This window comes from Oncorhynchus tshawytscha, linkage group LG07 (genome assembly GCF_018296145.1).
Source record: "Oncorhynchus tshawytscha isolate Ot180627B linkage group LG07, Otsh_v2.0, whole genome shotgun sequence".
In the NCBI taxonomy this organism is placed as follows: domain Eukaryota; kingdom Metazoa; phylum Chordata; class Actinopteri; order Salmoniformes; family Salmonidae; genus Oncorhynchus; species Oncorhynchus tshawytscha.
Genome location: NC_056435.1, coordinates 56560810 through 56573416, shown reverse-complemented (window position 1 = coordinate 56573416; position 12607 = coordinate 56560810). Strand labels below are relative to the sequence as shown.

Below are 12607 nucleotides of genomic sequence, written 5' to 3'. Positions count from 1 at the left end.
AACTTTAAGATTCTTGAGACAGTTAATGGGAACTGGATGATGGCAGATGTTAATACAGATACAAGCAAAATACATATGGTAAATGTTTGTTTTAAATTATTTGTAAAAGATCATTTGCCATTGCAAAGAAGAAAAACGAGTTCTGCTTCCATAATCTGTCCGTACTGAGTTCCCAGCACTCAAGACAAATAGGTCTTAGATTCTAGGTCTTTGGTGTGATTGCCGGACTTGGTAAACACTACTGTTTCAACGTGCAAATCTAGCTTTTTGTAACGTACTGTGTGCTTTACTTTTTACATCGTTGGATCGTACCACGCCTCACATTATGCCCATTTTCACTATATTTACATTCCTGAGGGGTCTGTCATTAGACTATGGCACAGTCTACTAGGAGTGTTTGGTAAAATGAGGTGACAAGACAATGGATCTCACATGATTATCATGCAAGAACTGGAGAGCTGGGGCTGTATTTATGAAGTATCTCTGAGTAGGAGTGCTGATCTACTATCACAGCCATTGCAATCAGCCCCACAGCCACCAGGGAGCGATAGAAGATCCAGCCAGAGGTGATGGTGAGCAGGAAGACACACAGGACGAAGAGCTGACCGGCTGTCAGAATAGGGGCCCAATCCACTGTGGATAAATTAACAAAAGACATGATTGTAACTCTTCATTGTAAGGGGTCCTTATTACAGTGTAATTACACTAACAAGTGTTGTAGTTAACTGTGACAACTCATAGTTACATTGTAATATGTAACTGCTTGTAATTGTGATATGTAACTTGTGGGGTTTGCTCTTCAAAAGTTTAAAATGTACTTTGATTATATTATTAAAATAGTCAAATCATTTTGAATTCCCATCGATAGTCAGATTTGGTCAGTAGTTATGTGGTTGTGGTCTGTAGTTGTGTTTTTGTGGTCACTAGATGTGGTTAGCAGTAGTGTGGTTGTGGTCAGTAGCTGTGTGGTTGTGGTCAGTAGCTGTGGTTGTGGTCACTAGTTGTGTGGTTGTGGTCAGTAGTTGTGGTCAAAAGTTGAGTGGTTGTGGTCACTAGATGTGTGCTTGTGGTCACTAGATGTGTAGTTGGGGTCACTAGATGAGTGGTCAGAATTTGTGTGGTTGTGGTCAGTTGTGTGCTTCTGGTCAGCAGTTGTGATCAGTAGTTGTGTGGATCTAGTCTGTAGTTATGGTTCAGTTGTTGAATGGTCAATATTTGTGTTGTTTGGGTCTGTAATTGTGGTTATTCTCTTCACTCATAATGTTTGCTCTCTGTGTCTTAATATCCTAGCAATATTTTTTTTCTAACTTGTTGGGTTAGTGGTCCAAATGGCTGTTGTATGGAAAATAATTTATCTGCTGGCTTCTGACATGATTTACAGCAGCTAGAAAGAGAGAAGGCGATTGGTTACTAAAACGGATCTTAGTTCTAGATTGGTACACACGATTTCTTAACCGATTTCGGATTTGACAAGCAGAGAATTCGGGGAAGATTTCATACCTTGTAACATTTTTCTCTAACTTGTTGTGTTAGTGGTGAAAACTTCTGTTTTTTGGGGAAAAGTTGGAAGAAGATGTGGTAATGCAGTTACTAAAACAGCTGTAGCGTAAGATCCCTAGTGAATATTTTGATTCCGCGACCAGATATGAATAGCAGAGAAGTAGACGGATATTCCATCTAATTTAAACGGTGTAGGAGGAATAGAGTGCTAAAGAACATCTAAGATGAGGCTCTTGCTTTGCAAGCCCCACAATTACAGCAGTGTAACAATGAATGCTTGTTACCATGCTTGTTACAAATGAGCAGGTTTCCACTAAATTCACTGACTTAGTATTTCACTTCTAATTATCATAATACAAAATCCCCATCGAAATACAGCAATTTATAATAGAGATGTATTTTTTTGCTTGGGCTACGTCTCAATCCACTGCATCCTCCTATGTCGCCCTTCCGTATCTGCAGGGAAAGGTGGCACAGCTAGAGTGGTGTTTGCCAGACCATGAGACATCCCCTAAAATCGGTCTTCTCATGAAAACGTCTGTACCATCCGAACAGCCTACAAACTATTATGGAAAGATGGAGACTCACGTTTTGTTCTATAACCCCCACAAGCATCACGGGACAGTACAGCCGATCTGCCAACTTCTGTCTGTAGCATCCAAACAGGTTGAGCTACACACTAATATGATCCCTCTATGGAAAGGTGAGCCTGTAATGTACATGTCAGTTGTTTTGCTCTGAGCACAAGAATCACAAAACTAATCTGTACCAATTTAAAAAATGAATGGAAGTATGGAGACAGTTTAGCGCCTAAAATAAGGGGTTAAATACCAAAAACACACAAAGGTTTCCTGATCTTTCTTATAACACTCAGATATAGGACAGACACCTCAGAACAAACTTAACTGTGAGTCAGGATCATTCTTGTAGTGTTATCCTGTGTGTGTTTGTTAAGGTCAGCTGGTTAAAATGCTGGTGTACACCGAGGTAACTCTGCATCGGGACTTTAAGTTGTTGGAGGGAAGCTATGTGTACAGGGCTAGTAAAGTCCACAAAGTCTCTTCAACCGAGGATGAGGCCTTAGCTTCAGGTAACACACATCCATCAAAATAACCAATATTTGTAACTTACAAATTCTTTGTTTCAGATTCATCAACCGATTCCCACATAGCAGTCAAAGTAATCTCAAATTGATTATCTTGATTTTAAATACATAATGTCATTCAAAGTCTCATGCTGTGGATGTAACATGGTGTGTGTTACAGATCTGATGGGGCTGTTTGACAAGCACAGGTTCAGGAAGCTGCTCCTGTTCATCCTGAACTTTGAGGAGGGAGACCTGCCTACCCACCAGGACATGGACCCCAACAGGACCAGCATGAGAGAGTTGTTCCGCCGGTTCGACCTGGGACCAGACATCATGGAATTCCCTGGCCATGTCTTGGCCCTGTACCGCAATGACAAGTCAGTACAAATGTTAAACAGACAGAAAAACAGACAGGAACACACACACACACATATTCTCTAAAGTATATGCCTCAACAGAATATAAATTGAAGCCAAGATGCAAACTTTTCGAATCTCCATGATCGTGTGCCTGCCTTCACAGCTACTTGGACCAGCCGTGCATCCAGACCATAAGACGGCTCAAGCTGTATTCTGAGTTTATGGCTCGCTAAAACTGCAGTCCCTACCTCTTTCCATTGTGTGGGCTAGGGTAACTACCGAAGGGCTTTGCCAGGTAATACACACACACACACATGCAGGCGCTCAAGAATGCATTAATACATTAACATCAAGTGTTTTTATGATGGTGTTGTATATGTCCCCAAAGTAACCTCACTATTCCTGTGTGTCTCATGTTAAGTGCATGGAGGGACCTACATGTTAAACAGAAAGGTGGAAGAGATTGTGATGGACAAGGGCAAAGGGGTAGCAGTGAAATCTGAAGGAGCCGTGAGTGGTTGGTGAACTTAGAGAGTGGATAAGAGAGAAAGAGTGTTGAAGAGGGAATTAATGGATGAATGAAGTGAGAAGTGGTAGTGCATGAATTACAGGAAAGTGGGCTGAATGTCAGTAGGGTAAATTAGTAGAAGTAGAACCTAATATTTCTCTCTATCAAGCTGTTTCGCTGTAAACAACTGATCTAGGCTGGGTTTCTGTACAGCACTTAGAGATATCAGTTGATGTAAGAAGGGCTATATAAATACATTTGATCTCTCACCCCAACTACGTGCTGGGTGAAGAAGGTGGGCCAGGTTACACAGGTCATCTGTTCACTGAATCATCCAATCAAATACACCCATGATGCCAACTCATCATCCCTCAAGCAAAGTCCACAGGAAATCAGGTATGGCACAAGAAATACACTAGAAGTTAGACAAAGGAATACCCCAAATACCAAACAGGTTAAATGTGAATACAATATGTTAGACTTGGGATTAATCATAACTTGACCCTATTTGTTTTTTAGACATCTATGTATGGTGTACTACGCTCACAACATGGTGTCATCGGGGATGTATATCGCCATGGTGAGCACCACTGTAGAGACCAGTAACCCAGAGAAGTAAGTGCAGCCTGGGATGGAACTGCTGGAGCCCATTCATCAGAGGTAAGTTCTACACAACCATGGCCTAAGGTGGTCTAGCAGTCTTAGCTACAGCCCCCGGCACAAATGTTTGCAGTGTTGGCATACATTTGAATCCGGCTACTGCCCTTTGACACAACCTCTCTATAGCTTTCTCCACTGTCATCCTCTATCTGTTCAATAGAGTCAGCAAATATCCTTAAAAGTATATATTTTTTTTTAAGAAAAAAGTTTCACTCAACCTACTGTTACATCCAGAGTCATATGTACAGTATATTGTAATGACACACAACCAATTTCACACACAAAAAAATACACTAAAGAATTAATGTGATTGGTTTACAGATTTGTTTCTGTCAGCAACATGATGGTCCCTATTGATGATGGAAGGAAATGTCAGATAAGGGGCTACCTTCAATATAATGTATTGTCCTTAACCCCACACCTAGTGACCTAGCAAAGAGGTTCAGATCTTTTGGTGTTCGAGTCAGGTTTCAGGTCCTGGTCGGGGATACTCCCTTAATTCGATACACGTTAAGGACTTGGAATAGAGAAGCATGGGAACTCTCCTGAAAGAAAGGGGGTAGTGTATCGACCTTAAGCCAATACCTAGCAACCTTGTTGCGAGGTTTGGATCTCTTGGTGTAACTGCTAAGGGGTTGACAGTCGCTGGACCTGGGTTCAAGCTCCGGTCGAGGATACCCACCGAATTCACTATAATATATCAAAATTGTTTCATTATTCTCGGCCATTGAGTTGTACCATGATTACAAATTGTGGAGACTCCGGTGTTGTTCATTTTGATCCCATCTCCCTTGTTCAGATCTTTGTGTCTCGCTCCTATGACGCCACGACACACTTTGAGACTGAGTGTGAGGACATCAGGGATTTGCAACACAGGATGAGAATTCATCTTTGGTGACTTGTGCAGAAACTGTGATGATGGTGACGTGATGAGGACAAAAGGGCGTTCCTCCCATTTTGAACGTTGGTGCGATTCCCACTTGGGTCTCCTATACAAAAATGTATGCACACGCTTGGACAAAAGCGTCTGCAAAATGGCAAATATTACAAAAATATTATATTGCGGTTGTCTGTCATGTCTTTGTGTTTTTTAAGCAGCCCTTAGATTGACCTTGTGTATCTCCCAGAATTCCCTGCTTGACAGCTACTGTATGTCATTGTAAATGTTCCATTTATCATGTGGTAGATGCTCTTCTACTCTCTTTGATGGTATCGAGACTGGAGAGTGGCACGCTAAATAATTTCCTGTTGATTTAATACCCTGTCTAATAAACACCACACTTAATTTGACTGTGGCCTGTGCATCATTATAGAGTATAGAGACAAAGTGGAGTCATAATTCAACAGCTCAGACACAAGATTAATATGGCAGGGTCTACAGACGATCATGGACTACAAAGGGAAAACCAGCCACTTTGTGGACGCCGACATCTTACTTCCGGACAAGCTACACACGTTCTTCGCTCGCTATGAGGATAACACAGTACCACCAATGCGGCCCGCGGTACTAGGCGGCTTCCACCCGGATATTTAACCCTGCACCTTACAGGCTGCTGCTCCATATACATAGACTTGAAATCATTGGCCACTTAATAATGGAACACTATTCACTTTAATGTTTACATGTTTTTGCTTTACTCATCTCATATGTATATACTGTATTTTAGTCTAAGCCACTCCAACATTGCTCTTCTTAATTTGTATATATTTCTTAATTCCATTCTTTTACTTTTAGGTTGTGTGTATTGTTGTGAATGGTTAGATATTACTGCACTGTTGGAGCTAGAAACGCAGGCATTCCGCGACACCCGCAATAACATCTGCTTAACATGTGTTTGTGACAAATAAAATTTGATTTATATTCTTCCGAGTTTAGTGTATTAGGAGAGTATGTGATTGCGTGTGAATTAATGGTTGAATGAATGAATGGCCATGTGTTTGTGTGGTGAAGCAAAACTAAATAGATGATTAGTTGATACACGTATCCTGCAGATTATCTCTGAGAAGAACAAAGCCAGTGGAATTGCGTTGTATTGTGAGACAGATAGAGAAATGGGTGGTTCGGAGTGGTAAGGGTAGAAGATAGACAATGACATTAAAGAGGTTAATCCAAATGAAGGACAATCACCTTGGGTATATCCCATATGCTCTCACTCACTGAATTATTGATATGAATCAATGTCTTTCTGTTCCATTTAGTACATTTCTCCTGATAATCAGCAAACGGTGCTCAATGACGTGAACATGTCAACATTACTCATTATCTTCAACACATGCAATTAAATAGATACAAAAAAACTATTTGTTGTAGATATTGTTTATTGCTTCAATGGTAACATGCCACATGTATTTACAATGATACAGATAAAAACCACTATAAAACACCCCCTCCAAATCATATCCTCCAATGCTCAGAAATACATAATTGCCAACACACTCCACTTCTCTTTTTCATTTTCATCTTCCCGTACACACACACACACACAAACTTCTAGAAATGTCTCACTCTGTTCACATAAAACCATGATACAACCTTCGAGCAAGGAGAGTGCAATTGCAAAAAACATACAGCAATTCAGCACCTGAATAAGGACAGATTGATCCAGATCATGCATCCTAGAGTGGTGAACAAACATCCTCTTTTCCATCAAATCCCTCTTTTCCAAAAATACCTCATGATGTTGTTGTTGCTAGGCTACTCTAGCTCTGTGCTGATTGGAGGAAGAATCAGACCAGCTGCCACCACTCACCTTTCACTGCTCAGGAAGTTGCACAAGCATTTGGCTGAGGAAGGAGAAGGGATGAGTGTCAGAGAGAAGAAAAATGCAAATTATAGCTGCCCTACACATTCTATAGGCAGGGGCTGCCCATGTCTGTGTATGGATGGAGAGCTTTCCAGAGCTGTGGTGGCACACAGTAACTTACTGTGAGAGAAATCTCTTAACAAGAGGATATTCTAAACCAGGCTTGGGTAAACATGTCTATAGATGCTCATGTACTGAAATATATTGCACAACCACACATCCCTAATACTGTAGACAGATGTCAGTTGATGTCAGGTGTCCCTACTGTGTCCTGCACCTCCACAGTGATGCCTTTGCTCCTGAGAAGGGCCAGGATTTTGGGATCAAGCAAATCTGACCCCCTGTATCCAGGACCAGAACCTCTGTGGACACATATCATTCATGAGACAAATCATGACCATACAGACATACACTATAGCCATAACTCTGAAGTGGAATTCACAAAAACATTTGAAGTATGAACTTTCAACTATTTATAACAAATGACCTATAATTCACTGTCTTTATTTTGTCGGTATATGCCAGGAAAATGCAAGATGCAAAGACAGAAGTACATGAGGTTGTGTATTTATACATTTGAGTATCACATTTTTTGTCTATCATAATTTGTGTCATCTTGATTGAAGTATAATTCAATTACAGTACCAGTCAAAAGTTTGGACACCTACTCATTCAAGGGTTTATCTTTATTTGTACTATTTTCAACATTGTGGAATAATAGTGAAGACAACAAAATGATAAAATAACACATATGGAATCATGTAGTAACCAAAAAATGTGTTAAACAAATCAAAATATATTTGAGATTCTTCAAGGTAGCCACCCTTTGCCTTGATGACAGCTTTGCATACTCTTGGCATTCTCTCAACCAGTTTCACCTGGAATGCTTTTCCAACAGTGTTGAAGGAGTTCCCACATATGCTGAGCACTTGTTGGCTGCTTTTCCTTCACTCTGAGGTCCAACTCATCCCAAACCATCTCAATTGGGTTGAGGTCAGGTAATTGTGGAGGTCAGGTCATCTGATGCAGCACTCCATCACTCTCCTTCTTGATCAAATAGCCCTTACACAACCTGGAGGTGTGTTTTGGGTCATTGTCCTGGTGAAAAATAAATGATAGCCCCACTAAGCGCAAACCAGATGGGATGGCATATTGCTGCAGAATGCTGTGGCAGAGAAAAACCCTGGAATGAGTAGGTGTGTCCAAACTTTTGACTAGTACTGTGTCGCACCAATTCGAGGTTCCAGCACGTGAAGAAGGACCATGCCCTCGACACTGATGTCTTTATAGCTGCCAACCTGCAGGGGGCGACATATGGAAAGCTAAAAGGACATTCAACATAATAAATACACTGTTAAATCTCATATTCAACTCATCACTACTCAGCTCTCTCTCACACAGCACTCAACAGTATTACAGGAAGCAGGTAAACTAAAGCTGAAGATAGATTTTTTTTAAATAGAACAGTCATAAAGGTTGACTTCTGGTGAGGATTAGAGCAAAGGTCGAACACAACATGGATTAGAGCAAAGGTCGAACACAACATGGGGACCAGTACTGAAAAAGTATGGAAATTTATCCACTCACTACTGTATGTCGCTCTGGATAAGAGCGTCTGCTAAATTATTTAAATTTAAAAATCTAAGTGTATATTTTGCATTTGTGAAATTATTTTGATGTGATATGAAAGTAAAGGGCTTTATGTTTCTAGAACATTATCGCAATTCAGAATCGATTCACATTTAGATGGAGAATTGGCTGTTTTGGCCGCCAGAGCAAGTCTACTTCTGAAAATAACATATAAGGTCCTTTGACCTCAAGGAATAATGGTAGACTGCTTAAGAGTACACCTTGGGCTAGTCCGTCCCCAGTGCAGCTGTAAGCAAGCATAGGGTTGGAATCTACTCCGGCTAGGATGATAGGCTGATGTGGGATAGGGACATCAGACCTGTATACAGGGCTCAACTGTAAAAAGTTGGTCTCAGCATGACTCTCTGTCAAAATAAAGGTTCATATATATATTTTTTTTATTTCACCTTTATTTAACCAGGTAGACCAGTTGAAAACAAGTTCTCATAATAATAAAGATGTCTAAAAAGACGTGGCAAACTAAGATATTAGGATTCACTTTGAATTTTGGACAGATTATATTAAATGGGGATCTCACATGTAGCAAGACGTAATAACAATAGATCTGGCATTGGCAATAGCCTTGTCTGGCTGAAATGTCTCAAGTAGCAAGACAGTTTGAAACTAGCATTTTTGCTAACTAGCTTGCTTCCAGGGGGCAGAGATGTCAAGTTGTGCAGCTAACGTTAGTTAGCACTAAAGCTTAGTGTATTTTCTGAATAGTCAGTGCTTTACCTTGTGAACGCAGGGGGTGTGAAAATCTCTGGAGATACAGTCTCGCATACATCGCGACAGACATGTTGTTGACAGTTACTTACCTAATGTCGATGGGAACTCATTTTGTGTAGCACAAAGTGTGATACTTCCGTTTGAGTACTTCCGGTGATTTTATTACGGACATGATCTTATGTAAATAGATTGTAGCAATCAGTGATTAATTCAATCAAAAGATAGGTTTCCATCCAATTGGCGACAGATTTTCATGTAAATGTTCTCAAATCCGCATAAAGAAAATATGGGCATTTTCCCTCCAGCGGTTTGTTTCCACCAAACTGACTTATTGCAGAGAAAAAACAGTGCGTGGTAGTGCACACAAAATGTAATGTAAGCAAATGCGCTGACTCTGGTCTTGATTTGCGCTCAAACCAACAGCTCGCCGATACTTTGCGGGTAGGATATTCTACTCTATATGTTGACCTTATTATGGATAAAAACAATAATATTTGTATTTGTCAAACGGCAGTAAAGCATCGATCATCATGTCACCAGAAGAAGACCCTCGATATATTGGAAAGGAGTATTAAGCTCATTGCGTGCACTTTCAAGACCTTGTGAAACTCATCATAATTTACTTAATCTGTTGCCTCATAAACTGCGTAAATTTCCCGAGTCCTAGTGGGTGGACCACACCGGATCGCGTGACTCCCAAATTTGCTTCGATATTATGGTTATTATATCACTATTTGCGCATAAAGTCATATCCACCGCCATTTCTCGCATAATACATTTTACCGACGCAAAAATATCTCACCATGTCCAATGAACTAATTATCTTTTGGCATTTATACAATTGTACCGAAACTTCCTGTTTTTATCAAAGCTGTCCTGATTTTTTAAAACAGTATAACTTTTACTGGCATCAATCTGTGGATGGAAACGTGGTTAAGGCAGAATTTGGAGGGATGATAGTTTGCAAGTGGTAAAATGAAGCAGTTCGGCCGGAGGAGGTGTGGTATATTGCTAATATACAATAAAGGAAGTTCTTAAGCACCACACAACGCGGAGTGCCTGCATACAGCCCTAAAAGGCTCTACATGGTCAACCCGGCTTCTGCATTAGCCATGCAGCATTTACAGTGATATGGCCTCTGCAGAAGTCATGGGATTCATACTTCTTGCGTTTCCCAGAGGAGCACAGAGCTGTTTCTGTTTATACAGGACATCCTGTCCTCACCTCACAGCATGGACTGTGAAGCAACACAAATATAGGCACAGACACATGCATACACACGATAACATACGCACTATACACACATACACATGGATGTGGTGGTGGTGGAGTAGGGACCTGAGGGCACACAGTGTGTTGTGAAATCTATGAATGTATTGTAGTGTTTTTAAAATAGTTAAAACTGCCTTCATTTTGCTGGACCCCAGGAAGATTAGCTGCTGCCAAGGCAATGGGGACAAATAATAAATACAAATACCTACTTTCAAACAATCATGTCAATGTGGAGCTGTATGAAGCCCTCCACAGGCAGTTAGGAAAGCTAAGGCTAGCTTTTTCAAACAGAAATCCTGTCGTACAAACTCAAAAAGTTCTGGGACACTGTAAAGTCCATGGAGAATAAGAGCACCTCCTCCCAGCTGCCCACTGCTCTGAGGTTAGGAAACACTGTTACCACCGATAAATCCACTGTAATTGAGAATTTCAATAAGCATTTCTCTACGGCTGGCCATGCTTTCCACCTGTCTACCCCTACCCCGGTCAACTGCCAGGCACCCTCAACAGCAACCCGCCAAAGCCCCCACCATTTCTCCTTCACCCAAATCCAGATAGCTGATGTTCTGAAAGAGCGGCAAAATCTGGACCCCTATAAATCAGCCGGGCTAGACAATCTGGACCCTCTCTTTCTAAAATGATCTGCCGAAATTGTTGCAACCCCTATTACTAGCCTGTTCAACCTCTCTTTCGTATAGTCTGAGATTCCCAAAGATTGGAAAGCTGCCGCGGTCGTCCCCCTCTTCAAAGGGGGTGACACTCTAGACCCAAACTATTAGAGGCCTATATCTATCCCACCCTGTCTTTCTAAGGTCTTCGAAAGCCAAGTTAACAAACAGATTATCGACCATTCTGAATCCCACCGTACCTTCTCCGCTATGCAATCTGGTTTCAGAGCTTGTCATGGGTGCACCTCAGCCACGCTCAAGGTCCTAAACGATATCTTAACTGCCATCGATAAGAGACATTACTGTGCAGCTGTAATCATCGACCTGGCCAAGGCTTTCAACTCTGTCAATCACCACATTGTTATTGGCAGACTCGACAGCCTTGGTTTCTCTAATGATTGCCTCGCCTGGTTTACCAACTACTTCTCTGATAGAGTTCAGTGTGTCAAATCGGAGGGCCTGTTGTTCGGACCTCTGGCAGTCACAGGATTCAATTCTCAGGCTGACTCTCTTCTTCTCTATATACATCAATGATGTCACTCTTGCTGCTGGTGATTCTCTGATCCACCTCTACACAGACGACACCATTCTGTATACTTCTGGCCCCTCTTTGGACACTGTGTTAACTAACCTCCAGACGAGCATCAATGCCATACAACTCTCCTTCCGTGGCCTCCAACTGCTCTTAAATGCAAGTAAAACTAAATGCATGCTATTCAATCGGTCACTGCCCGCCCGTCCAGCATCACTACTCTGGACGGCTCTGACTTAGAATACGTGGACAACTACAAATACCTAGGTGTCTGGTTAGACTGTAATCTCTCCTTCCAGACTCACATTAAGCATCTCCAGTCCAAAATTAAATCTAGAATCGGCTTCCTATATCGCAACAAAGCATCCTTCACTCATGCTGCCAAACATACCCTTGTAAAACTGACCATCCTACCGATCCTCGACTTTGGCGATGTCATCTATAAAATAGCTTCCAACACTCTACTCAACAAATTGGATGCAGTCTATCACAGTGCCATCCGTTTTGCCACCAAAGCCCCATACACTACCCACCACTGCGACCTGTACGCTCTCGTTGGTTGGCCCTCGCTTCATACTCGTCACCAAACCTACTGGCTACAGGTTATCTACAAGTCTCTGCTAGCTAAGGCCCCGCCTTGTATCAGCTCACTGGTCACCATAGCAGCACCCACTCATAGCACGCGCTCCAGCAGGTATATTTCACTGGTCACCCCCAAAGCCAATTCCTCCTTTGGTCGCTTTTCCTTCCAGTTCTCTGCTGCCAATGACTGGAACGAACTGCAAAAATCACTGAAGCTGGAGACTCATATCTCCCTCACTAGCTTTAAGCACCAGCTGTCAGAGCAGCTCACAGATCA

General features: G+C 41.6%; 1 long non-coding RNA gene and 1 pseudogene across 1 annotated transcript; both read left to right on the top strand.

The window, feature by feature from the left end:
- Positions 1–47: 47 nt before the first annotated feature.
- On the top strand, positions 48–3245 carry LOC112255322 (annotated as a pseudogene).
- A 611-nt stretch (positions 3246–3856) lies between these two features.
- On the top strand, positions 3857–5404 carry LOC112254904. The gene is made up of 2 exons (XR_002954210.1): positions 3857–4114; positions 4914–5404. It is a non-coding gene; the product is annotated as an uncharacterized LOC112254904 (long non-coding RNA).
- Positions 5405–12607: the final 7203 nt, after the last annotated feature.